The sequence below is a fragment of the Mesoplodon densirostris genome, chromosome 4, assembly GCF_025265405.1.
Source record: "Mesoplodon densirostris isolate mMesDen1 chromosome 4, mMesDen1 primary haplotype, whole genome shotgun sequence".
NCBI lineage: Eukaryota > Metazoa > Chordata > Mammalia > Artiodactyla > Ziphiidae > Mesoplodon > Mesoplodon densirostris.
Genome location: NC_082664.1, coordinates 120,057,933 through 120,085,885, shown reverse-complemented (window position 1 = coordinate 120,085,885; position 27,953 = coordinate 120,057,933). Strand labels below are relative to the sequence as shown.

Here is a 27,953-nt window from a genome sequence, read left to right as displayed (position 1 = left end):
TAAAGAGATGATGTTCTACTAATAATCTCAATTCCTTTCAACCAAAGACAACCAAGAAGGTGGGTGGAGGGTATTAGGAAGGTGTGTTGGGAAAGGACATAAAGGACTCAGGCTCCTGTTAGGTGATTCAGGGGAGGGTTCAAGGACATAAGGCTTTGCTCTGGTCAGATGCTCTCAGGAGGGGGGATAATTCTACGAGTGGGGATTTTAGTGATTCTTATCCAGAAGGCAGGGGAACAGCAAGGCTGCAACTGTCCTTGGTAAAGAAGCAGCAGGCACTCGTATTAGCCAGGAAAGGCTGCCGTCTCGTCATCTGTGTGGTTTGGACAATGTTCGTGTTTCATCGGTGTTCAGACACGATTACGGAGTGGTCTTCTTTTTGTCTTGCTGGTCAGAGAGTAGCCTTGTATGATGCTGTGAAATTATGTTCCACGGGAACACACCAAGGTCTAGCTGAGTGTGCCAGGCCAGCTCCTGGCACGTGAGGGGCTACTGCTTTCTTTCCCGGTAGCTTCAAGCAGAGTGACCAAGAAGAGAGGGAAGGGCATGTGTTACACATGCACCCGTGCTGGGCACTGTGCTTGACACTGGACAATCACTGCCCACTTAATCTTCACCCCAGCCCTGTCCCCGTTGTACAGATGATGAAACTGAGGCTCAGAGAGGCCAAGTGCTTGGCAGAGCCAAGAGTAACTGGCAAAACCGGGACATGAACCCTGAGCTCCCTGGCACCAAAGTCTCTTCCACACCCCTGCCCTTGGCCTGGAGGCTGAGCCTCCGCCCACACCTTGGGGCACAGGACCCTAAGCTGTGTCTCTCCAGGCATCCCAGCTGGGCATCTCTTGCTGCAGCAGCTTAGCCCGGCTGTCACAGGCCAGCCTCAGTGTCAGCAGCCGCTCTGGCTCAGGCTGGTCCCCTGTGCCTAGAGGTGTGAGGGGTAATGAGGCCCCGTAATTAAGGTTTCTAGAGACATGGCCAGGAGATTTATAGACAGGCTTTGTCAATAACTGTGCTTGGGACTGCAGATCCAGCGAGATATCGATAAGTGCTCGTTATAGCTTCTCCCTGCTCCCTGCCCTGTCCCCCGTCCACCCCCTCCCGGGCCTGTCAGCCTGCCTGTTCACAGCACCTATGTACACAGGCTTCGCTCAATTAATTTGCACTTGTTGGCACCATCTGTTCTTTTCATGCGTCCTTATCGGGAGCGTGTGGGTCCTGCCTCCCCCTCAGATATGCTCCAAGGCAAGGACATAGCACCTCCCCTCAGACTGGGGCTCCACAAGCTGGGGCACTGTCCCCCCGCTCAGTCTAGGACTCCTGAAGGTGAGGCCAAGTCCTCCTCTTCCTTCATCTCCCTCCCCACCTCTAGCCCCCCACCCTGGTGAGCCGTGCCTGACCTGAGGCCCTTGCAGACCACCTCCGAGCCCTCCCCCGCCAGGCAGGGCCTTGGCCCTCTAGTCCCAATCAAGCCATCCCGCAGAAGGCTGGCCGCCCCTGGGGGCTGAGAGGCAGGGCTCTGGTCCTGGTCCCACCTCCGGCTCCCACAGCCTGAGGTTTTCAGGTCCCTGCTCTAAGAACAGGGACATCATTGAGCCATAGGGTAGGCGGGGGCTGAGAAGCCACAGCCAAGTCTGTTTCCCGTGAGCAGTGTGGGTCAAGTGTGGTACAGGGCCTAGACTTGCCCAGTCCCCAGGGTGAGGTGGGGCATGGCCTGGTGGCTCCAAGATGCCAGGGCAGGTGGCCCACCCAGAGAACTGAGAAAGGGCAACATCCTAAGTTTGCATGCCCGTGACTGGCTCCCCATCCCCAGGTTCTTGGCGGCCAACATCCCACCCCTACCCCATCAGGGCCACTCTTTCCTCCAGAAGGTCTCGGCCCCTTCCAACTCTGATAGACTGTATTTCCAGCCCTCCGCGCAGATCCTTAAGACGGCCAGGCTTTCCCGGCCCTGAAGAGCTACGAATGCTGAGCTGGCTCTGCCACGAAGGGGCTGTGGGAAGCAGGGCAACTTCTTGCCCTCTCTGGGCTCTGGTGCCCTCTGCAGCTCACTGGGCATGTTTACAAGGCAACCAGGCCTTATCCTGGGAAGGTCTTGGGAAATTCATAGTCAGGCTTGGTGCCAGCCCAGCCCACCTCATTTGACTATAACAGGCTCCATGCTTAGGCCTCGGCCTGGCATTAAAGTCCCCGTGACTGGGCCCTGCAGTCACCCCAGCCTCATCTCTCACCACCCCTCCTCCCCACACATCCTGACTGTCTGCACTTCACCCAGTGCACCAGGCTGCTTCTCACCTTCACACCTTTGCTCCTGTTGTTCCCTCTGCCAGGAACCCACCCCTTTAGTCCTTTATCCTCTCACCCTTCAAGAGTCGTTGGGGCTCTGGGATGCCCTCCCTTTACTCCTCTGCCTGCACCCTGGTGGGGGGAAGGGCCTGGCGGAGAGGCTCCCCCACTAATGCACCGACCGTACTGACGTATCATATCACACTGGGTCCTGCTGCCACATCTACCACAAGACAAGCTCCTCGGGGACGATACAAGCTCCAAGCCTTGGTCACATCTGTGTTCCTGGTGCCCAGTATGGGCCTGGCCTGATGGGGCTGCTGGGCAGCGTGTGTTGAATAGATGAACCCTAGTATCCTTAGCCCGGGTTGGGGGAAAAGCAGTAATCACCCTCCCCCCAAAGATGGAGGGCAATGCTCCCCCCGCTTCCTTGGTTCCCTACTAACAGAGCCATGGAGGTCTCGGGGGTGGGCTGTGGATTCATTAGGGCCAAATGCAATGCACAACCCGGGAGGCACCCAAGGAGGGGCTTTACCCAGCTCCCTGCCCATGTTCCCCCCAACCCACCCCTGCCCCAGGCCCAGCGCAGGGCCCCTGTGTGAATGTTGCTGTGGGAATCATAGTGAGCCCTTTGCCACGGACAGCTCCAAGCCGTACCCTGCCGGGGTGCCTGGAGCTGGGATTTGCCTGGGGGGTGCAAGGCGAGGAACATGTGATTCATGGCTTCCATGTGTGTTTCTGGCCCACTGATGGCATATCTGCCAGGAGAGGGTTTTAGAAATGGTGACCCATGGGCCCTTGGCAGGCCTCCAGGGGATTGTGTCTGAGGTCCCACACGGGCCATGTGCAGGGACACAGAGCCCTGGGTGCCCAAGGGCCCCCTCCCAGGCTGGAGCAGAGGCCTGTAACCTGGCAGGGCCCAAAGAAACACAGCAACATGCTGGAAGCAACGGGACAAACCACCTCATCCCCAGTCCCCTCTTTTCCTCTCCTGTGTGTCAATGTGCTTGACTGCAGGGAGGGGCAGCGTTTGAGAGGACAGCCTCAGGATGTAGGAGCCAGACTTGGAGCCTGTGCGGGTGGGAGGAGGAGGGCAGCCAGTGGGTATTTATAAGGCCCGCATGCCCTGCTCTGAGTTCCCCTGAGCTGGGAGCAGAGGAGCACCAGGCCCTGCAGTGGTAAGATCCCAGCCCTAGTGAGTGAGGAAGTGGGGAGCATGAGCCCTGCCTTGGTGGACCCGAAGGCCAGTTGAGGACAGGAGAGTCAGCCCCAGAGTCTGGGCAGATGGTTAAGAGAGTGGACTCTGGAACCAGCTCCCCCACTGGAACAAGTTCCCCGACCTCTTCCTGCCTCGTTCCCCCTCTCTGTAGAATGGGTATAATGGCAGCTGCCTCCTTGTGTGACCAGAGGGATGAAATTAAATTGATCCATACAAAGTATTTAGAACAGTGCTCGCCCATGGTGAGCGCTTCATGTCTGATTCAGGCTCTAGAAGCTCAGAAAAGGAAGCTGCCATCCCTTCTAACCAAGGACTGTGGAAAGGCTTTTGTCAGGAGGTGGACTCTTTTAGAACAGATCTGCAGAGACAGGGTGAAGGCGTCTCCCTCCTGTTGGTGCAGGAACTGCAAAGGCCCAGAGGCAGGACAGAAGAGAACCTCTGTTCTTCCCCCAGCAGTTGGTTCTGAGGCTGCAGAAAGCAGATGCGTGGGGAGGGGAGCACTCTTGGAAAGGAAGCTGCACTGTGAGGCTGGAGGGGGCGGGGCCGGGATCCCCCTGACCTTGACCACCCAGCTGGGTGAACAACCCCCCGCCCAATGCCACCAGCCTTCTCTGTTCTCCCCTCTACCTCCTCCCCAGCCTGGTGCCTACCCTGCTTTCCTGGGCTCCACAGAGGAAGGACGTCCCCCAACCCCACAAAGAACCCTAGTTTTCACATAGCAATTCTCTGCCATGCCTCACTATGCTTTAAGGGGTGGGGGGCTCCTTAGCACCCAATTTATGGATGAAGCGCCTGAGACCAGGTAGGTCTCTCTGGGGTGCAAGGGGCAGGCTCAAGTCTTTGGGTACGGCTTCTCCCCACCTCCCAGGATCCCACACTTACTCTGCGTCCAGCGATGGACCCCCCTGAGGGCTCCACTCGTTGCCCCTGCCAGAGCAGGGCTGGAAGACAGCCGTGTCTAGGGCCTGGCTGAGCGCAGCGATGTCTCCACATGGTGCATTATTGATGGGGCTTCTAATTGTGCATTTCCCAAAGTCTACAGGCCTTTGATGAAAAATTCATGGCACGCCCGAGGATGGGAGCAGATTCAATCGATTGGCAGAGCAGCAGGCTTGGGAGCCCTGGCCCCACTCAGCGAGGGGGTGGCTGAAGGCCGGGCTGGGAGGGGGCATCAGTCTGGCTTTGCCTTTATCCCAGGCTTCTGCTCCAGGGTCTTGGGACAGAGGTGGGTGGTGAGGGGGGGCACACAGCAGAACGCAGCAGCCCATATTCCCTGTGGGGAGGCTGAGGGGCAGGATCAGGAAGGTCCAGACCCACATCTGGGGTACCATCTGGGTGGCTGGTGCGGCCCAGAGAGGATGGCCGTCTCCATCACAAGCCTCATTTTCATTTCCTTAGAAGAGTGTTAGAGCGTCCAGGGCCTCCATGAGGCCGACAGAGGAAGGAATAACATTTCCAGAGCCGCTCACGTGCCAGGCACTCTGCTCGGAGCTTTATCCCCACAGCCTCAGTACATCCCCAGCAGTTCCGGGAGATGGGCGCAGTGACGCTCTCCATCTCACAGAGGAGGAAACTGAGGCTCAGAGAGGGACTCGAACACAGCACTGAGCAAACTCGAAGCCCACTGCCTTCCCAATACCCAAAGCCGTGTGGGGCTTACCCTATTCAACAATCCTGCCCCATCCCTATTATAGGGAGGAAGAAACCCCATTAAGAAAAAGTGAACTCTCTGGGGTCTTAAAGTAAATTAAATGAAAAGTGAGGCCTGCAAAGGAAAAGAGTAAGAGCCCTCCTATAACACTGACAGAGGACAGAGGCCCTCACCCATGCAGAGTCCTGAGCTAGCACCCAGCAGCGAGGGGTAGGGGTGCCTTAGACAGGGCTGGAGCTTTTGAAACAGGTCAAGCTGTCTGTCTTGGACTGTCCAGTCAGGGATGATTCTTGTGTCACCATTGAAACCCCAGAGACCTGCGACATTCCTCCATCCATTCATTAAGCAGGTGAACAAATATTTATGGAGTCTCAGTTTCATGCAGGCATCTTGCTAGGGGCAGATGAAGGGGTAGGGCTATCAGGAAAGGATCTGGAACCAAACTTGCCTGGGATAGACAGGTTGGACCCAGTTTAGGGTCCAACCTAGGTTCCCCAGTTTAGATGGGGAAAAGGCAGACAGACCACTCCATGCCCTAGGAGGGTGTCTCTGAAACCCTGGGCCAAGGGCAGTTATAGTAGGTGGCTTTGCCTTAGTGACCAAGGCCGTTTCTAGGTGGTGGGCTGCCTTGTTTGGGTTTGTTTTCCATTTGCTTCCCAGTGAGTTCCTTTTAAAAACATCCACCCATGTTTTCTCCGCTGAACTAACAGGAAAGGAATTTGTCCAGACTATCAGGAAAACAGAGATGGGAAGGCCCCAGGGGCAGGCGCGGGGCCCTAGGCCTCGCTGTGCAGCTGCAGGAGAAGGGTGAACCCAGCCTGGGCTGCTGTGGAGGGACTGGTGAGAGTGAAAGGGCCAGAGAGAGGGGAGACTGAGGGACAGAAATAGGAGGAGGCTGAGGGGGAGCGGAAAGGGGAGCCTGCGGATACAGGGTAACTAAGGGGCAGAGACAGTGGGGATGGAGGGGGGAGACTAAGGGTGAGACTGAGGTCTAGATAGAGGGCAGGTCAGGGGGAGGGGTGCTGCGACTGCGGTTGGGGAGACAGAAGGCCAGAGCCCCTCAGGGCCTTGTCATCTCCTTGCAGTTCCCTGGCCAAGGAATGGGCCTAGTCTGGTTCCAGCCACCCCACCCAGATGCCCCCACCCTGGAACAAAGAGGAAGTGGCCCCCTGGGCCTGCCTGCTTCCAGCTCAGGGCTGGGTTCCGTCACCAGGCAGGCACTTGTTGTAGCAACCGTCCCTGGGGCCCCATTCTGGGGAACAGAACTGCTAGCATGAAAAATGGGGGAGCCAGAGACTCCATCCCCTCCAGCCTCAAAGTCTGCCCCAGGCCTCCTTGACAGCTGCTCTGTAAGTCTGCTCCCACACTCGCTGGTTCTGGGAGGATGGGTTGGCTCACCTAGCAGCCAGGTGTGTTGGGGTGTGTTGCCTGGCAACAAATAAAGGTGTCCCCAGAGCAAGGTAGAGGGAGGACTAGAAGATCAGGCCTACAGGCACTGGCCCCTAGATGCCCGTGGTCACAGAAACCTTCTGGGGGCCTCCCAGGCCCAGCCAAGTCTACCGGAGCCCACACCCGGGAACCCAGAAAGGGAAGAGAGAAGGACTTCTGGGAAAACCCCTTATAGTGATCATTGTTTCCTGCTAATCCGGGCCCTGGCTCTGGCCTCTTGGAGGTCCAGGCCTACATCCTAGAAAGTGGCTGGGCCTGGGCTAGCCTGGGGCAGTCAGGCCAGAAAGTCTTGTACGTAGGGCAGAGCTCACAAGGGCTAGTGAGGGAGAAGAGTGAGGCAGACGGGGGCATCCAAAAGGAAGTGAACCAGCCTTAGGCCAGGGGGCCTGCATTGCCTGGGTTAGTGACAACTTTCTCGTTCAGACCCCAGTAGCCAAAGCATTTGTTCTTTCTTTGTGGCAAGAACCAGAGCACACCTCACAGCAATCATATCCCTAGCCTGCAGGTGAGGAGGCCTGGAGTAGGCAAGGGCCTTGCTTAGGGTCATTCAGCAGATTTGAGCAGAGGTTGGATTAAGACCCAAGATTCTGGACTCCAGCCAGGGCTCTCCTCATACCCCACATGGGGCACTCAGAGGTAGCAAAGTTCTAACCAAGGAGAATGCTAACAGGAGGTAACCACTGGGGAAGGGGTTCTTTATGGGAGAGTAAGCAGAGCCTGTGAGGCCAGGGCTGGGGTCTGTCCCCTCACCAACCCCGTGAGTGCCTGGCCCTGTACTTCCCTGGGCTGAGGTCAAGGGCTAACCCCAAGCTGAGTCTAGGAGAGGCAGGACTCTGAGCCCCAAACCTGAAGAAGAGTGATCGATGGCTGGGCTGAGGTGGCCCACGGGATCCTTCTGGAGGAGGAGGGCCCAGAGTGGAGCCTTGAAGGTCAGCAGAGTTCTGGTAGGCCTGGGAAGGGAAACGGAACGGGAGAGCATCCTCCAGGAAGCCCCGCCCCCAAGCCAGCCCCACCCCCAGCCCCATTGTCCAGGCCCTGCTCAATTAGCCAGCCTGGCTGGGGCCGGGGCCAATTAGGCAGGGGCTGGGGTCAGCGGCCGAGGCCTCGCCACCCCTCTGAGCTTCAGTGTGCTAAGCACAAAAGCTTTCCAGGCGCCATCTCTGCTGCAGCAGGAAGGAAAAGAAAGAACAGAAGAAAGGGAAATTTCACTTCTTTTGTTTCATTTCTGTAACCTTGGGTTGAACAAAGAGGCAACTGCCTCCCCCTCAGGGAACCAGTTTTAAACAGCAATTTGCAAGATTTGCTTGTGGTTGGGAGGCTCAGCTGACAACTGAGGTGTGGAGACATCAACTGGAAAAAAAAAAAGCACAACGTGAGAGCTGTGAGTTTCAGTTTTATTTGGGGACTTAACTGAGGACTCTAGCCCAGGAGACAGCCTCTCAGATAGCTCTGAGGAACTTCTCTGAAGAGGTAAGGAGGGAGGTCAGTAGTATATATGTGGTTTCGGAGAAGGGTACATGCAGTCAAGCACACATCTTGGGAGAAGGATACTGCTAATCCCAAGGAACAGATATCTCAGTGAATGACTTTAGTGCTCTTCTAAGTATGGGACGAGGCAAGACTCTGGACTCATACAGTTTTCTCCTGAAAATATCTAACTGTCTGAAGACCTTATTCTGCCAGTTTTCCCAGAGCACTGAGTACCTCATTCCTGATCTTTGCCCTGAATTCCTTTCAGAGTATACTATAGGTAGAACTGGATGGGGACAACATTCTTTGTTTTACAGTTCCCCCATTTGGGGCATAGATTCGACCAAGGTTTGGGAGGCATTGCATGACCAATTTGTTCCACAGCACTAGGAATGCTCATTCCTAGGTCAGGCGGGGATTTCATTGATAGGTCACTCAACGTGCTATTACAGGACTAGGCCCTGTTAACAGTGGCCAAAAATCTTTGGACCACGTGTCTTACTAGTCTGTTTTGTGCCAGGTAACGATTCCCTCTTGTTGCTTCTTCCCATATCTAGAATTACACTATTGCAATCATTGATCTTATATAGAACTATGTACCTGGGCAATCATCTCAAGTTGCCTAAGTCATCATTTTTATCAGAGACTCAGTCACACATTGGGTAATACAAGAAACAATAATCTTGGGCTTCCCTGATGGCGCAGTGGTTGAACGTCCGCCTGCAGATGCAGGGGACACGGGTTCGTGCCCCGGTCTGGGAAGATCCCACATGCCGCAGAGCGGCTTGGCCCGTGAGTCATGGCCGCTGAGGCTGCACGTCTGGAGCCTGTGTTCCGCAACGGGAGAGGCCCCAACGGTGAGAGGCCCGCATAGCGCAAAAAAAAAAAAAAAAAGAAACAATAATCTTGTAAAATAGGCAGAATATAATCATATAGGTAGTAGCATTTATAAGGTCATAAGTAAGAATTTAAGACAAGAACTTCCATTAGGTGCTGCCCAGTATATCCCTGGTCACGTGACCCAATCTGTTTGGTGTCATTTGTTATCTTTAAGGGAAATGATATATTGGCATTGTTCATAAGGCTCCCAGCCCAATTTCCTAGTGTCATTAGACTAATTTAACTGTCTCCAACATAAGCCGGGGGTCCCTTAAACTTAAGCCACAATAGCCTGGTGTAAGCCATATAAATCCATCCCATAACAGAGGAAGGGTCCCTCTTAATAATTGGGAAGTTGTATTCTTTGACTGAAATGTAGGTCATTTCTCTGAGCGCGAGTAAATTTAAAGACAATTCATATTTATGAATGAATTTATGGTCTTCCTTAGAGCCAGTACGATTAATTGGCCAAGTGGGTTCCATCTAGAATATCAATAGTGGCCCAAACAGAACTACAACTTCTTTATTCTAGAATAAATTTCCTAAGGGTCATCCAGTTAGAGCCTTGGAGAGGAGAAATCCACCAAGAAGTACTGGTCGTAGGTCATTGACCATAAAACCAACAATTGGATTAATTTTTAAACTCTGCATAGGATTGTGCTCATGATAGAAAAAACATTTGATTCGTATGCAAACGTTCAAGAAACCAAGAAAACACTATAAATAATCACATGGGTCAGCTCCAGCGTCTTGGAATCGCTGTTTCCTTCTGGTGTCAGGTACAACCTCTGTCCTCTCCCACGTCTCCCTGAGACAGCCCCCCAGAACTGAACTCTCGCTCAGGCTTCTGATCTCAAGAACTACAGAAGCCAGCACCAATTTGTACAAGCTGAATGTTTCCATTTTATTTTAAAGAAATGTGGTTAATTCACCCTTAAATGTATTGGATTAACCAAGAGTGGCCTCTCAGATGTCCTGAGGGGACCTACAGGGGTTCTGTCCATCAATTGATGACAAATCTGGCAGGGTCCTTGACCACCAGTCCCAGGGGGTCTTCCTGGCCCTACCTCCCCAACTCAGGATGGCAACCAGAGGCTGAGAAGAGGAGGGGAGGTCCTTCCACATGTCAGGGTCTCCCAGGAACTAAAGGGAGACTGTGTAGGTGGTCCCTGGTGGGATAAGGAGAGCCAGGCTGGAGTGGGGGTGGGAGGTCAGGGGTGGCTTCTTGACAGAAGTAGTGAGATAAAAGATAGGGAGGAGGACTTCCCTTGTGGCGCAGTGGTTGAGAGTCTGCCTGCCAATGCAGGGGACGCGGGTTCGTGCCCCAGTCCGGGAAGATCCCACATGCCGCGGAGCAGCTGGGCCCGTGAGCCATGGCCACTGAGCCTGCGCATCCGCAACGGGAGAGGCCACAACAGTGAAAGGCCCGCGTACCGCAAAAAAAAAAAAAAGATAGGGAGGAGCCCAGGAAGGCTGGCCCATAAGCTGAGTGGCCAGGTGATGTAGTTGTGCTGGGGCAGATCACCTTGAAATTCAGAGTTGGAAGTTTATTATGCATGTAAGAGCCATTGAAGGGCTCCAGAGGCCAGGGAGAATGTTCCAGTTATCTGCTGTTGCATAATAAGCCACCCCAAAACTTAAAGCAATAATGTTTTCTTTTATAATTCTATCTCAGTTCTGTGGGTCAGGTGCTAGGCCCAGGCACGGCAGGGAGCACTGGTCTCAATCCACGATCTGTGGGTTTCCAGCTGCGATGACTTACGGGACGGGGGCTGGAGCAGCTGGAGCTAGGTGGACATCTCTCTCTCCCACACACACTTGGGGCTTCCTCACAGCATGGCCATCTCAGGGTAGTGGGGGTCCTTCCCTGGGGAAACAGCAAGCATTCCAGGAGGGAGGGTGGAAGCTACAAGGCTTCTGATGACCTGGCCTGAGAAGTCCCAGAACTTTGCAATGCTGCATTCTGCAAAGTCTCTAAGGCTCGTCCAGTTACACGGTGAGGGAAATTAGACTAACAAGAGGAGTAGCCAGCATTTTCAGCCATCTTTCATCTACCAGAGAGGTAGGCTGTGTATTGAGGCAGTACAAAGAAAGCCCAAACATAGGGAGATGGAGAACCATGAGACTTGCCTGAAGAAGGCTACAGAGATCAGACCAGTCAGCCAGGAGCAGTGGGAGGGGGCTGCCCGACCCTTGTGCCCTTCTGGGCGGAGAAAATCCCTGGGGGGAGAGTGTATACACTACTACATTATTAGCTGGTTTCTCAGGGGCAGAGTGGGTTATGAGGAAATAGAAATGGCCCCTCTTTGCCTGTGTAGGGGTCCCGGAAAACCAGGAAACAGGCTTGGCCAAGCCGGGGTGGGAGGGTGGTGGGCAGGAATCTTTCTATCTCTGACTCAGAAAAGCAGCTCCTAAGGGCCCTAAAAGCACCTTGCTTGAAGGGGATGGGCATGGCTCCCCTCCCCCAGCAGACATGTTGCCTAGGAGAATAGCCCCAGTCCCTGGGAAAAGGAGAAGGTCAAGGGCAGGGTGGCATCTCATCCTGTCCCCCTGGAGACCACAGCTCAGTACCCCCAACCCAGGCTTGGCTCCCTGGGCTCCATGGCACCCTCCCTCAACAAGGCCCAGAGAGCCCCAGGTGGAATTGCAGCTCTGCTTCTGTGAGCGGGGCAACCTTGAACATGTCACCCAGCTCTTCCCACGCTGGCCTCAGCTTCCTCCTCAGAAAATTGGGAATGAAAATGCCTCCTTCGCAGACTCATAGCTCTGATTAGAGAAGAAGTGTATAAAGGGCCTGGCCAGTGACAGACGTTCAACAAAGCGGGGCTGCTGTCATGAGGCCCCCATGACCCCTACAGGCTCTACCTGGGCTTAGTGTATCTTCCTGGGTGGATAGAAGACTTGTAAAGCTTTAGGCTTTGGGGTGTGTGTCGGGGGGATGGGGTACACTTTTTAAACTGCATATCCTAGTCCCTCTCAACTGTTCCTTTTGCACACTGGTCAGCCTCAGGTGCCTGCCGTTGTGCAGGTATTACTTCAGTCAGGGTCACTTCAGTGCTTTGAGATGGCTCTTGTCCCAAGCCCCTCCCCTCCCTACTCAACCCCATCATTTTCTCTGGCTCAGAACAGAAGCCCCAGTTGAGGATCAGGATTTGCTGTGACCTCCGCAAGTCATTGCACCTCTCTGGCCTCCATGGGTGGTTCTCAGCAGAGGGCACCCAGCAGAGTCTCCAGCAGATAAAAGTTCTGGGGCAGGAGGTGTGAGAAGGCAGGCTGGACTACCTGGAGGAGGGACATGTGTGCCTGGGGCTGGACAGCAAGACAGCACCCCTAGACATGCCCCCCAAGAGCTTCAGGGCCCACTCAGGCCAGCGTCGGTCCCACCACAGGCTGAAACCAGAGCATCTGTGGGAGGCGGATGCCCTCTGCCGGATGCAAAGGCAAACCACATGGCAGGTAGTCTAGGCCTGCCAGCCAGGGATCCTTGAGGCCTGGGGACCCAGAGTGGTTGCCTAGGGAAGGGCAAAGCGGGAAGGGTGCGTGCCTAGCCCAGCAAACCCACCACCCTGGCTGGGCGTCGCCACCCGCCCTCTGTACCCACTCCACCCCCTGCAGAGCCCTGCCACCCACACTGCCTCTGATCCAGACACCCATCTATACCTGCCCAGCCCCCCAACCCCCTCTACTCCAGCCCATGCCCCCCTATACACCTGCCCCGCATGCCTTCTCATCCTTCAGAAAACCCTCTGTCTCTCCATCCGCATGCCTCTCTTCGACCCTGTGTCCTCAGCTACCTCTGACCTTCCTCAACCTCACTGTCCCCCTCCGTCCTCCTCCTCCTGCACATCCTCTTCCTGGCATTCACAGCACTGGCCAATGTCACCAGGGGCCACCTCCTTGAGGTCAAGCCCAGAGGCTCCCTCTGCAGGTTGGGAAGCTATTGCACTTTCTCCTTCTTTCAAAAACCTTTTAGGGCTTCCCTGGTGGCGCAGTGGTTGAGAATCTGCCTGCTAATGCAGGGGACACAGGTTTGAGCCCTGGTCTGGGAAGATCCCACATGCTGCGGAGCAATTAGGCCCGTGAGCCACAACTACTGAACCTGCGTGTCTGGAGCCTGTGCTCCACAACAAGAGAGGCCACGATAGTGAGAGGCCCACGCACCGCGATGAAGAGTGGCCCCCGCTTGCCACAACTAGAGAAAGCCCTTGCACAGAAAGACCCAACACAGCCAAAAATAAATAAATAAAAAAATGTGGAGTTAAAAAAAAAACCTTTTAAACTGTGAAATACAATCCCTATGGAGAAAATTGCACTGAACATAAAAATACTGGGTTGGCCAAAATCTTCATAAGATCTTATGGAAAAACCCAAATGAACTTTTTGGCCAACCCAATAAAACACAACCAAATTATTATAAAGCAAACATCCATGAAACCACCATCTAGGTCAAGAAATAGAATATCACCAGCACCCAAAGCCCCTGGTGCCCCTCTTCTCCTAGATGTGGGAGGAAAAAGGGTGGGAGCAGGCCGACAAGGCCAAGGCCACAGAGCTTCAGAAAGGAGGAGAGATGGCCTTCTGCTTTGGGTAATGGCACACTTAGTAGTACAGACAAACCTTCCCTTTAGATAAACTGGACCCTGGACCCACTTTGTTTCTTTATAGTGTCATCACCTCCGTATGCCTCCCTAATCGCTATGGCCTAATAGTCCCTGTTTTTAACTTTCTATAAAGGGCATTGTGCCATGTGTGTTTTATTTTATGTATAGTTCTTCTGCTCAACTTTTTGTGTGAGATTCATCTGCATGGTTGCTTGGTGCTGTGGGTCCTCTTTTTCATTGCTGTGTAGTATTCCACTGTGTGGGTTTCCCCCACCCCCCTCTCTTATCTATGTCCAATAATTCCTCACTGTCCCATCAGCTCTTTATATGTTTAAGAAGGTGACTTTCACTTTGTGTCCAGGTTTTTAAGTTATCTAAAGGGAAGGTTGGTCTATATTACTGAATGTGCAATTACCCAAAGCCAAAGGCCATCTCCCCTCCTTTCTGAAGCTCTGTGGCCTTGGCCTTGCCAGCCTGCTCCAACCCCTTTTCCACCCACCCCTCTGGCGATTTCCCTGAACTTGAGGGCTCCTCTCCCACCACCACCCCTTTCATTTGTCCTTGAATCTCCTCCTGACTCTACACTTCCCCTGACTCCGGAAAACCTCCTTCCTTCCAAGGCTTCCATCACGTCTGGCGGGCTGTCCTCCCACCCCTCTATCTCCAGCTGAGATTCTTTCGAAGCTTACAGCCATCAGCTGCCTGTGATCACCTTCACCTGGAGGGCACATAGGTACCTCACACCCAGCACCAGTTCCTTGTCCTCTGCACTCCGTGCATGCACCTCCTCCCCCCAGGACGCCAGATTCTGACTCCTGATGACTCCTCCGTGCTCCCCTCCCTCCTGTGGTCCTCCCTCCTCATCTCCATGCCCATCGCCTCCACCTGGCACAGGTCCCAACACGTTCACCAGGCTGGCTGTTACTGGCCTTCATTCTCCTGATTGGTACTCCCTGCTCAGAGCCAGAGAGAGCTTCTCACAGGCACCCACTGCCCCACAGCCTAGGCCCTTCAGCGGCCTTCAGGATGGAGTCCAAGTTCCTGAGACTGGCCTTCAAAGCTGTCTTCTGTCTGCCCTGACACCTCTCCAACTGTACCCCTGCCTCTCCCCCCCGACCCCCGCACCCTGCTCTCACCTGCTTTGTTCCTCATCACATGCTCTCTCACCTCTCTGCCTTTGTCTCCTCTGCTCTGAGAGCCCTCTCCCCACCCCCAGGTAACACCTACTTATTCCCAAGAGTCAGCTCAGATCATCACTTCTTCCAGGAAGCCTTCCTGCCTCCCCCCTCCCCCACCCCAGGCTGGGTTAAGAGCCTCCTTTGAGTTTCCCTCTGTCACAGGCACTTTCTGCCATCTCCTCAGTGTAGAGGGGAGCCCACTGCAGGTGGGGACAGTCTGGGCTCCTCTGGGCTCCAGGTCCCCAGCATAGCACAGACGCAGCACTCAGCAAGTGTTGGTTGACTATGTGTTTACTGAGCTGCTCCCAGCCAAGTCTTTATAACTGAGTTTCTGAGACCTTGGGCACACTGCTGTCTCCTAGCCTCAGTTTCCCCAGCTGAACAATGAAGGTATAAGGACGCTTTTGGCCAACATAGTTGGTAGTGACCACAGGGATATTTGAACATCCCCACTTGGATGAGGTGCCTCTGATTCCACCATAAGAAACTTCTTATTTGTCGGGGAGAGAGGCAAGCATTGCCCTCTTCAGGCTTTTGTGAAAGATAACCACCACCCCTCCTCCTTAATTAAAGGTAAGGGAGGGTGAGGTGTGTGCTGGGCCTCAGTTTCTGTAAAGTGAGAGCAGTCAGATAGTCATACCTTCTGTGCTTGGTACCCAGGGCTATTGTCCGAATAATTTTTTTAAAAAACCAAAACACTCAAAAGGTGGTACAGAGATGGCGGTAGCATCTCCAGACACCCTATATGCCAGGCCAGGCTGGCCCTCCTCACATTCCCTGACTCCACAGCCACTCCTTGAGGTGGGGTTATTTTCCCATTCCACAGATGAGGACACTGAGGCTCAGAGAACAGTGACAACCCTTCCAGAGCAAGAAAGGGGGTGTTAGTGCAGCAAAGGCCACCAGTACCCAGTAGCAGGGAAGTTATTCGAACCCAGGGCCACCTGACACTTCTTACCTCAGCTGGCTCTGAGAGCTGGGGTCCTGGTGGGGGGTGTCAGTGGGTGAGGGGGGTGCAGTGGACACTCAGGGTCAGGAACAGGTGGAGTCAGTGTCCCTAGAGGGTGTGCTAGCCCAGAGAGGAGACAGGGATGGGGCTGACATCCCACCCACACCCCCACCAGAACAGCCTGGGAGCTGGGGGGAAGGGGGAGCAGGTGGAGGGGCAGCACCGAACAGGAATCTGGGTCATGGTGTCCTGTATGTTCTCAAGGCTGGGCTGTGACGCAGAGCATGGCCCTGAGTGGGGAGCCCATCCCAGTCTGTGGGGAGAGGTCAGGGCTGCAGTCTAGAATCATGGCTCAGCTGTGAGGGTGGGTGGAGCTGGGGAGGAGGGGCAGGACCACCAGGCTGCTTCCTCTCTGGGTCCCCTGGGACTGAGGGCGCCGGCCACAGTAGAGACTGAGGGAGGGTAAGCCAGGGCCAGGTCCCCACTTCATCCCTACTGGGGAGATTTCACTCTCAGAGAGCAGCCCAGCTGGGGATGGTGTAGGGGCCTGTGGAAGGGCTAATCTCCAAGGCGTGGAGTCCCCAAAAACCCATCAGCCATCCGGATGAGGCAAGGGCGTCCCACTTCATCAGGAGGCATGCTCTCCATCTCCTCCATTTCTTTTTTTCCCTTGCTCTGGGCCTCATCTTTCTTTGTCAAGAAGGAGGGGTGAGCTCTGCTCACCTCCAGGACTGCTGAGTGAAAAACAACAGGGTATTAGAAAGGGTGAACCCCTGAATGAGAAGAGGAGCTTATTAGACCCATGGGGTAGACTAAATGCCGGCAGCGCCTTCCCAAGGACTCCCTCCATGCACACGTGCATGTGTGCACACACATGCACACTCAGGAGCAGCACACGCTGTCAGTCCTCATGCAATTGCAAATTACTGAGTGGACTATAAAATGTCAAAGGTTAGGTAGTCGGAACGAGGGAGGGGTTCTCTGCAGATAGTTCAGCGTGAGTGGAGGTGTGAAGGGGGAAATAAGAGTGTGCTGGAGGGAAAGGGCGGGGTCGATGGGCATGAGGGGGTGGCTTGTGAGAGGCCTTGAATGCCAAGCCTCAGACTTTGCATCTGAGTTGATGCAGAGCCAGGAGGAAGCTGGTCCAAACCTCAGGAGCTCATTCTGAACCACAACCGTGAAGATCTCAGCACTCCACCTGCACACACATAGACTAAGGTGTCCTGGATCCCAGCATCCAGCAGGGTTCTTCCCCTCCTAGGGCCTCTGTCCCCCAACCCCTACCTTGGGCAGGGATGGGGCTGACATCCTGCCCACACCGCACACCAGAACAGCCTGGGAGCTGGGGGGAAGGGGGAGCAGGTGGAGGGGCAGCACCACAACAGGAATCTGGGTCATGGTGTGAAGTACGGCACCCATTCAAACAAATGCACAAAACATAAATGGATTCACAGCGATGAATCATCACAAGGTGAACACACACATGTAACCCCACAGGTCCTACAAGTCAAGAAGAGTGGCATTGCCAGCACTCCAGAAGCTCCCTCATGCCCCCAGTCCCCCACCACCCCCACTTCCCCAAGGGGATCTAATACCCCAGTTTCTAACTCTTTTAAGTTTGCTTGTTTTTTAAGAAACTCTATATGGAATTGTAGAGGATGTACCTTGTGTCTGACTTGTTTTGCTCACAATTAGTTTGAGAGATTCCTCCATGTGGTTTCACGTGACCATCATTCATTCATTTGTATTGCTGTATAGTATCTCATTGCATGACTGTCCCCCCATTCTACTGTGATAGGCACTTGTGTTATTTCCAGTTTGGGATTATTACAAATAATGCTGCTAGGAATGTTCTTACCCCTGCTTCCTTTTTTTTTTTTTGTCTGCATTACACAGTCCTCTCACTGTTGTGGCCTCTCCCGTTGCGGAGCACAGGCTCAGCGGCCATGGCTCACGGGCCTAGCCGCTCCATGGCATGTGGGATCTTCCCGGACTGGGGCATGAACCCGCATCCCCTGCATCAGCAGGTGGACTCTCAACCACTGTGCCACCAGGGAATCCCACCCCTGCTTCTTAATGCATTCACCGCATCAATGTGATGCATTCACATTTTTACTGGGTGTATATTCAGGAGTATAATTGCTAGATCATAGGCTATGCATGTGTTCAACTTGAACAGGATCCAGTATCCAAGCAGTTCTCGGAAAGGATGGTGACACTTCCTGTTTCCCCAGCAGTGACTAAGCATTCTACTTGTTCTAGATCATCACCAACATTTGATATGGTCAGGGTTGTTTTGTTTTTGTTTTAGTCATTGTGGTGGGTTATAGTAGTATCTTGTTGTGGTTTTAAATGACTAATGAGGGCGGCCACCAATTCAGATGATTATTGGCTTATTTTGCCAAGGGCCAGTTTAAATCTCTTGTCCATTATTCTATGGCGTAGTCTGTCTTTCTCTTATTGATTTGTGGGAGTTGTGCTTATATCTGAATATGAGTCCATCATCGGTTGTGTTTGTTGCAAGTATCTTCTCCCACTTTTCCTGCCCATTTCACCCCCTTAATGATGTCTTTTCATGAAGAAAAGTTCTTAACTTAAATGTACCCAACTTATCAATCCTTTCCATTCTGGTTTGTGCTTTTGTGGCATGTCCTGTTGTGAAAAACCTTTCCCTACCCCAAGTGCATAAAGATATTCTTATCCTTGTCTTCTAGAAGCTTTATTGTTTTATCTTTTACATTTAGATCTACAATCCATCTGGAATTTACTTATTTATTTATTTTTAAATTAATTTATTTATTTTTGGCAGTGTTGGGTCTTCATTGCTGCACGAGGGCTTTCTCTAGTTGCGGCGAGCGAGAGCTACTCTTCGGTGCGGTGCGTGGGCTTCTCGTTGCGGTGGCTTCTCGTTGTGGAGCATGGGCTCTGGGTGCACGGGCTTCAGTAGTTGTGGCACATGGGCTCAGTAGTTGTGGCTTGCGGGCTCTAGAGCACAGGCTCGGTAGTTGTGGCACACAGGCTTATTTGCTCCGCGGCATGTGGGATCTTCCTGGACCAGGGCTCGAACCTGTGTTCCCTGCATTGACAGGTGGATTCTTAGCCACTGCGCCACCAGGGAAGTCCTGGAATTTATTTTTAATTATGGTATGTAATAGGAGTCAAGTTACCCTTTTCTCCAGATAGATATCAAATTGATGCAGCACCATTTATTAAAATTACAATCCTTTCCCTGCCTCCCTGTAACAACATCTTTGTCATATATTAAGGGTCCATATAAGTGTGGGTCTCTCTCAGGGTTCTCTCTTGTTTTGCTTTGGTCTGCTTATCAATCTTTGCATTTATATTACCCCATCTTAATTATTGTAGCTTTATCATAAGTCTTGAAAGCTGATAGAGCAAGTCTTCCCACCTTTTCTTCTTCAAAAATATGTTGGCTACACTTGTTCTTTTTATTTCTCATAGAATCAGCTCATCTATTTCTACACATACACACAGAGTGTTATGATTTTAATTGGAAATGCATTGAATCTATAAATCAATTTAGGGAAGAACTAACTCTTTAAATGTTGCATCTTTCAATCCAGAAACATGGTATGGCCCTCAATGTATTTAGGTTTAAATTATTTTTAATTGATGAGTAATATATGGACAAATTCTTAGTAAAAATGCAAAAATTAGAGATTAAGCAAGTGTTCCTTTCTCTTCCCAAACTGAGCAGTAGCCACTGTTAACTATAATCTGCATGTATACACTCATGCACACACATGTGCATACACACACATGCATACACACATACCAGTGACAGATGGGATCATATTAATTTGCCACATTTTTTTACTTAATAATACAGTGTGGGGCTTCCCTGGTGGCGCAGTGGTTGAGAGTCCACCTGCCGATGCAGGGGACACGGGTTCGTGCCCCGATCCCGGAAGATCCCACATGCCGCGGAGCGGCTGGGCCCGCGAGCCATGGCCGCGGAGCCTGTGTGTCCGGAGCCTGTGCTCCGCAACGGGAGAGGCCACAGCAGTGAGAGGCCCGCGTACAGCAAAAAAAAAAAATAAATAAAATAATACAGTGTGGACATCTCTGTGTCAAAATAAGTGAATCTAGGTCATTTTTTTTTAAGCTTTACTGTTTCAGATTTTATTGGATTATTGGTACTACATGCATTTAAGGTATTTTATGTGCTTATAAGTATACTGTATTAGACCATTCCATAATTTTTATTAAATTCAGTTTAGAAAATAGTTTATGTATTCTTGTATCCTAAGATTCTTCATCCTTATAGGCAAATGTGCTTGTTCCACTTGTGTGAAATTGTTTGGTGTAACCGTTAATAGGCTTAAATGATGAAAAGTTGGTGCTTCTACTCTCTGCAGGGAAGTTGGGAGTTTTGTTTTATAGTAAATGTAGATTTTTCTGTAATTTCAAACCTTCTGCCCTCTTAACTGTACTATACACAGCATGATATAAGAGTAGGAATACTGACAGAATCAACAAATGACAAGATCAATTTTGCTTGCTTTATACTTTTGGATTAAGCCTATATCTAACACTTCCAAATAGTTCTCCACTAGAGGATATTAGAATCCTCCCAATACTAAGCACTATTTTATTATTTTTTCTCCATTTTCTTTTTGAATTTTATTTTATTTATTTTTTATACAGCAGGTTCTTATTAGTTATCTATTTTATACATAGTAGTGTACATATGCCAACTCCAATCTCCCAATTCATCACACCACACCACCCCCCACTTTCCCCCCTTGGTGTCCATACGTTTGTTCTCTACATCTGTGTCTCTATCTCTGCCCTGCAAACTTGTTCATCTGTACCATTTTTCTAGATTCCATATATATGTGTTAACATATGATATTTGTTTTTCTCTTTCTGACTTACTTCACTCTGTATGACAGTCTTAACTCCATCCACACCTCTACAAATGACCCAATTTCTTTCCTTTTTATGGCTGAGTAATATTCCATTGTATATATGTACCACACCTTCTTTATCCATTCCTCTGTCGATGGGCATTTAGGTTGCTTCCATGACCTGGCTATTGTAAATAGAGCTGCAAAGAACATTGTTGTTCATGTGTCTTTTTTTTTTAATAAAGAAAAAGTTTATTCTCTCTTCCTCTCTGCATGTGTCTTTTTTAATTATGGTTTTCTCTGGGTATATGCCCAGTAGTGGGTTTGTTGGGTCATATGGTAACTCTATTTTTAGTTTTTTAAGGAACTTCCATACTGTTCTCCATAGTGGCTGTATCAATTTACATTCCCACCAACAGTGCAAGAGGGGTCCCTTTTCTCCACACCCTCTCCAGCATTTATTGTTTGTAGATTTTCTGATGATGCCCATTCTAACCGGTGTGAGGTGATACCTCATTGTAGTTTTGATTTGCATTTCTCTAATAATTAGTGATGTTGAGCAGCTTTTCATGTGCCTCTTGGCCATCTGTATGTCTTCTTTGCAGAAATGTCTATTTAGGTCTTCTGCCCATTTTTTGATTGTTTTTTTTTTAAATATTGAGCTGCATGAGCTGTTTATATATTTTGGAGATTAATCCTTTGTCCGTTGATTCGTTTGCAAATATATTCTTCCATTCTGAGGGTTGTCTTTTCATCTTGTTTATAGTTTCCTTTGCTGTGCAAAAGTTTTAAGTTTCATTAGGTCCCATTTGTTTGTTTTTGTTTTTATTTCCATTACTCTAGGAGGTGGGTCAAAAAAGATCATGCTGTGATTTATGTCAGAGTGTCCTTCCTATGTTTTCCTCTAAGAGTTTTATAGTATCCAGTCTTACATGTAGGTCTTTAATCCATTTTGAATTTATTTTTGTGTATAGTGTTAGGGAGTGTTTTAATTTCATTATTTTACATGTAGCTGTTCAGTTTTCCCAGCACCACTTATTGAAGAGACTGTCTTTTCTCCATTGTATGTCCTTGCCTCCTTTGTCATAGATCAGTTAACCATAGATGTGTGTGTTTATCTCTGGGCTTTCTATCCTGTTCCATTGATCTATATTTCTGTTTTTGTCCCAGTACCATATTGTCTTGATTACTGTAGCTTTGTAGTATAGTCTGAAGTCAGGGAGTCTGATTCCTCTAGCTCCGTTTTTTTCCCTCAAGACTGCTTTGGCTATTCGGGGTTTTTTGTGTCTCCATACAAATTTTAAGATTTTTTGTTCTGGTTCTGTAAAAAATGCCATTGGTAATTTGATAGGGATTACACTGAATCTGTAGATTGCTTTGGGTAATATAGTCATTTTCACAATATTGATTCTTCCAATCCAAGAACATGGTATATCTCTCCATGTGTTTGTATCATCTTTAATTTCTTTCATCATTGTCTCATAGTTTTCTGCATACAGGTCTTTTGTCTCCTTAGGTAAGTTTATTCCTAGGTATTTTATTCTTTTTGTTGCAATGGTAAATGGGAATGTTTCCTTAATTTCTCTTTCAGATGTTTCATCATTAGTATATAGGAATGCAAGAGATTTCTGTGCATTAATTTTGTATCCTGCAACTTTACCAAATTCATTGATTAGCTCTAGTAGTTTTCTGGTGGCATTTTTAGGATTCTCTATGTATAGTATCATGTCATCTGCAAACAGTGACAGTTTTACTTCTTCTTTTCCAATTTGTATTCCTTTTATTTCTTTTTCTTCTCTGATTGCCATGGCTAGGACTTCCATAACTATGTTGAATAATAATGGTGAGAGTGGACATCCTTGTCTTGTTCCTGATTTTAGAGGAAATGCTTTCAGTTTTTCACCACTGAGAATGATGTTTCCTGTGGATTTGTCATATATGGCCTTTACTATGTTGAGGTAGGTTCCCTCTATGCCCACTTTCTGGAGATTTTTTAATCATAAATGGGTGTTGAATTTTGTCAAAAGCTTTTTCTGCATCTATTGAGATGATCATAGGTTTTTATTCCTTAATTTGTTAATATGGTGTATCACATTGATTGATTTTCCTATATTGAAAAAGCCTTGCATCCCTGGGATAAATCTCACTTGATCATGGTGTATGACCCTTTTAATGTGTTGCTGGATTCTGTTTGCTAGTATTTTGTTGAGGATTTTTGCATCTATATTCATCAGTGATATTGGTCTGTAATTTTCTTTTTTTGTTGTATCTTTGTCTGGTTTTGGTATCAGGGTGATGGTGGCCTTGTAGAATGAGTTTTGGAGCATTCCTTCCTCTGCAATTTTTTTGGAAGAGTTTGAGAAGGATGGATGTTAGCTTTTCTCTAAATGTTTGATAGAATTCACCTGTGAAGCCATCTGGTTCTGGACTTTTGTTTGTTGGAAGATTTTTAATCACAATTTCAATTTCATTTCACAATTTCAATTTCATTACATGTGATTTGTCTGTTCATATTTTCTATTTCTTCCTGGTTCAGTCTTGGAATGTTATACGTTTCTAAGAATTTGTCCATTTCTTCCAGATTGTCCACTTTATTGGAATAGAGTTGCTTGTAGTAGTCTCTTGTGATGCTTTGTAATTCTGCGGTGTATGTTGTCACTTCTCCTTTTTCATTTCTAATTTCATTGACTTGAGTCCTCTCCCTCTTTTTCTTGATGAGTCTGGCTAAAGGTTTATCAGTTTTGTTTATCTTCTCAAAGAACTAGCTTTTAGTTTTATTGATCTTTGTTATTGTTTTCTTTGTTTCTACTTCATTTATTTCTGCTCTGATCTTTATGATTTCTTTCCTTCTCCTAACTTGGGGTTTTGTTTGGTCTTCTTTCTCTACTTCCTTTAGATGTAAGGTTAGATTGTTTATTTGAGATTTTTCTTGTTTCTTGAGGTAGGACTGTATAGCTATAAACTTCCCTCTTAGAACTGCTTTTGCTGCATCCCATAGGTTTTGGATTGTCATCTTTTCATTGTGATTTGTCTCTAGGTATTTTTTGATTTCCTCTTTGATTTCTTCAGTGATCTCTTGGCTATTTAATAATGTATTGTTTAGCTTCCATGTGTTTGTGTTTTTTACGTTTTTTCCCCTGTAATATATTTCTAATCTCATAGCGCTGTGGTAGGAAAAGATTCTTCATATGATTTCAATTTTCTTAAATTTGCTGAGGCTTGGTTTGTGACCCAAGATGTGATCTATCCTGGAGAATGTTCTGTGTACACTTGAGAAGAAAGTGTAATCTGCTCTTTTCAGATGGAGTGTCCTATAAATATCAATTAAATCTATCTGGTCTATTGTGTCATTTAAAGCTTGTGGTTCCTTATTAATTTTCTATTTGGATGATCTGTCCACTGGTGTAAGTGAGGTGTTAAAGTCCCCAACTATGATTGTGTTACCATCGATTTCCTCTTTTATGGCTGTTAGCAGTTGTCTTATATATTGAGGTGCTCCTATGTTGGGTGCATATATATTTATGATTGTTATGTCTTCTTCTTGGATTGATCCCTTGATCATTATGTAGTGTCCTTCCTTGTCTCTTGTAACATTCTCTATTTTAAAGTCTATTTTATCTGATATGAGTATTGCTACTCCAGCTTTCCTTTGATTTCCATTTGCATGGAATATCTTTTTCCATCCCCTCACTTTCAGTCTGTATGTGTCCCTAGGTCTGAAGTGGGTCTCTTATAGACAGCATATATATGGGTCTTGTTTTTGTATCCATTCAGCAAGCCTGTGTCTTTTGGTTGGAGCATTGAATCCATTCACATTTAAGGTAATTATCGATATGTATATTCCTATTACCATTTTCTTAATTGTTTTAGGTTTGTTTTTGTAGGTCCTTTTCTTCTCTTGTGTTTCCCACTTAGAGAAATTCCTTTAGCATTTGTTGTAGAGCTGGTTTGGTGGTGCTGAATTCTCTTAGTTTTTGCTTGTCTGTAAAGCTTTTGATTTCTCTGTCAAATCCGAATGAGATCTTTGCCAGGTAGAGTAATCTTGGTTGTAGATTCTTCCCTTTCAGCACTTTAAATATATCGTGCCACTCCCTTCTGGCTTGTAGAGTTTATGCTGAGAAATCAGCTGTTAACCTTATGGGAGTTCCCTTGTATGTTATTTGTCATTTTTCCCTTGTTGCTTTTAATAATTTTTCTTTGTCTTTAATTTTTGCCAATTTGTGTGTCTTGGCATGTTTCTCCTTGGGTTTATCCTGCCTGGGACTCTCTGCTCTTCTTGGACTTGGGTAGCTATTTCCTTTCCCATGTTAGGGAAGTTTTTGACTATAATCTCTTCAAATATTTTCTCAGGTCCTTTCTCTCTCTCTTCTCTTTCTGGGACCCCTATAATCCGAATGTTGTTGTGTTTAATGTTGTCCCATAGGTCTCTTAGTCTGTCTTCATTTCTTTTCATTCTTTTTTCTTTATTCTGTTCTGCAGCAGTGAATTCCACCATTCTGTCTTCCAAGTCACTTATCCGTTCTTTGGCCTCAGTTATTCTGCTATTGATTCCTCTAGTGTATTTTTCATTTCAGTTATTGTATTGCTCATCTCTGTTTGTTCTTTAATTCTTCTAGGTCTTTGTTAAACATTTCTTGCATCTTCTCGATTTTGCCTCCATTCTTTTTCCGAGGTCCTGGATTATCTTCACTATCAGTATTCTGAATTCTTTTTCTGGAAGGTTGCCCATCTCCACTTCATTCAGTTGTTTTTCTGGCGTTTTATCTTGTTCCTTCATCTGGTACATGTCCTCTGCCTTTTCATTTTGTCTATCTTTCTGTGAATGTGGTTTTTGTTCCATAGGCTGCGGGATTGCAGTTCTTGCTTCTGCTGTCTGCCCTCTGGTGGATGAGGCTATCTAAGAGGCTTGTGCAAGCTTCCTGATGGGAGGGACTGGTGGTAGGTAGAGCTGGGTGTTGCTCTGGTGGGCAGAGCTCAGTAAAACTTTAATCCACTTGTCTGCTGATGAGTGGGGCTGAGTTCCTTCCCTGTTGGTTGTTTGGCCTGAGGTGACCCAACGCTGGAGGCTATAGGCTTTTTGGTGGGGCTAATGTAGGACTCTGGGAGGGCTCACACCAAGGAGTACTTCCCAGAACTTCTGCTGCTACTGTTCTTGTCCCCATGGTGAGCCACAGCCACCCCCCACCTCTGCAGGAGACCCTCCCACAGTAGCAGGTAGGTCTGGTTCCGTCTCCTATGGGGTCACTGCTCCTTCCCCCTGGGTTCTGATGTGCACACTACTTTGTGTGTGCCCTTCAAGAGTGGAGTCTTTGTTTCCCCCAGTTCTGTCAAAGTCCTGCAATCAAATCCCACTAGCCTTCAAAGTCTGATTCTCTGGGAATTCCTCCTCCTGTTGCTGGACCCCCAGGTTGGGAAGCCTGACTTGGGGCTCAGAACCTTCACTCCAGTGGGTGGACTTCTGTGGTATAAGTGTTCTCCAGTTTGTGAGGCAACCACCCAGCAGTTATGGGATTTGATTTTATTGTGATTGCACCCCTCCTACCATCTTATTGTGGCTTCTCCTTTGTCTTTGGATGTGGGGTATCTTTTTTGGTGAGTTCCAGTGTCTTCCTGTCAATGATTGTTCAGCAGTTAGTTATGATTCCGGTGCTCTCTCAAGAGGGAGTGAGCACATGTCCTTCTACTCCACCAACCCGAACCAATCTCCTCTCCAAATCTAGGTCATTCTTTGTAAGTACTGCCTGTATCCAGTGACTGAGCGTGCCCTAGAATAAAATCATAAACTGCAGTGCATGGAGCATCCTTGAACATGTTTTCTTGGACGAGTGTGTGCTCCTCTAAAAGATAACCCGAAAGCAAAGAAACCCATTTGGATACTACTGTAATTGTTCAGAGCAGACATGATAAGAGCCTGAACTAGGCTGGAGAGGGAAAGGAGAGATGAATTCCCTTTCCCAAAATATCATGTGCTTCTTCTTGACAGTCTACTGGACCTCCCGAATCCCGGTCCATCAGGGGCTGCTATAAGTTGAGGATGTAGAGCAGAGCAGAGGAGAGAGCAAGGGAACCCAGGGTGAGGGTAGGAAGGAGGAAGAGGAAGGGGTCTGGCCTGTGGATTAAAGCTGGCACTAGAACAGAAATGGGGTGGGATGAGAACTACAGCCTCCAAGTCATGTCTGCCCTAGGCAGGGCCCTGAACCACACACACTGACTCTGAGCTTCCAGATACTCCATGCTTCTCCCATGAGAGGAATTGGAGGCTCAGAAAGGTGAAGGGGTCTGTCCAAGCTCACTCAGTGAGTCAGTGGCCAAGCTGGGCCTCTGACTGAGTCCTGACTACAAAGCCCTGTGTGTGTGCAGTCTCCGGGCTGAGTGTCCTAGTGAATGAAGCTGTCTGAGGGCACCAGATGGGCAGATCTGGAGGAGCCAAGACCTGAAACTTGACTGGGGCAGGTGCTGGGGAGATGGGCCCAGCACTGGCACCATTTAGAGGGAGTCTAGCCAGAAGGCTAGACAGCAGCAGGTGACAAGTGGCGTCTGATGAGCCCCTGCTGTCTGGAAACCCCTCCCCAGGCAGCCAGTGGCCCACCATGTAGCAGGTTGAAGGCAGTGGCTGGGAGCCAGGCCATATCCTCAGTCAGCATAGGGCCCAGGTGGGAGTTTGGGACAGAGCTCTGCTTCCTGAAGACTTGGGATCCCACTCCTGGCCGGGCCTAGGAGGCCCACCCCCCACAGGCAAGGCCTTCACAGTGTCAGGAAGGACAGGGCGTAGCAAGCTCCTGCTGGCCTTGCTTCCCTCCTCCCACTCCTCCCCCAAACCTAGCTCCTACCTCCTCCCCCTCTACCGAGCTTCCTGGCTTCACATTTTGGGTCCCTCTTTTATATTTTGTTGTACTATTTATATTAAGAAACTCCCTTTCCAAAACTTTTTATAAATAACAATAGGGAATTTCTGATTATGAAACAAGTACGTGTAAATATAGCCTATTAATTCTCCTATGCACACACAAGGGCAAACATGAATTTTTTTTCCCAAATTGAGATCATAATTGTTTTTAGTAACCTGCTTTCATCACTTCTCAACATACTGTGAAGTTTCCATATATGGGGGCATCATGGCAGGATTGCGCAATGTTTAAGAGCACGGACTCAAGTGCCAGCAAGCCTGGATTTCAGACCTTGACCCTGCCACTCATTAGTTTTGTGACTGAGCATGCTACTCGCCTCTCTGGGCTTTGGATTTCTCGTCGGTAAAATGAGGATGATAATGGTATCCGCCTTCATAAGCTAAATGAAGGAGATGGGCCTGACTTGGTACATAGTAAATGCTCAGTGAACACCAGATATTAGTATTACTGTTACTCCTAACCTAGTGACAGAGCCTGGCATCCCGTCCTCACCTC

The 27,953-nt window shown here is 49.1% G+C and overlaps 1 protein-coding gene across 1 annotated transcript in view; it reads left to right on the top strand.

The window, feature by feature from the left end:
• The window catches only part of CCDC33 (coiled-coil domain containing 33), a 118,502-nt gene that overhangs the window by 84,382 nt on the left and 6,167 nt on the right, over positions 1 to 27,953 (top strand).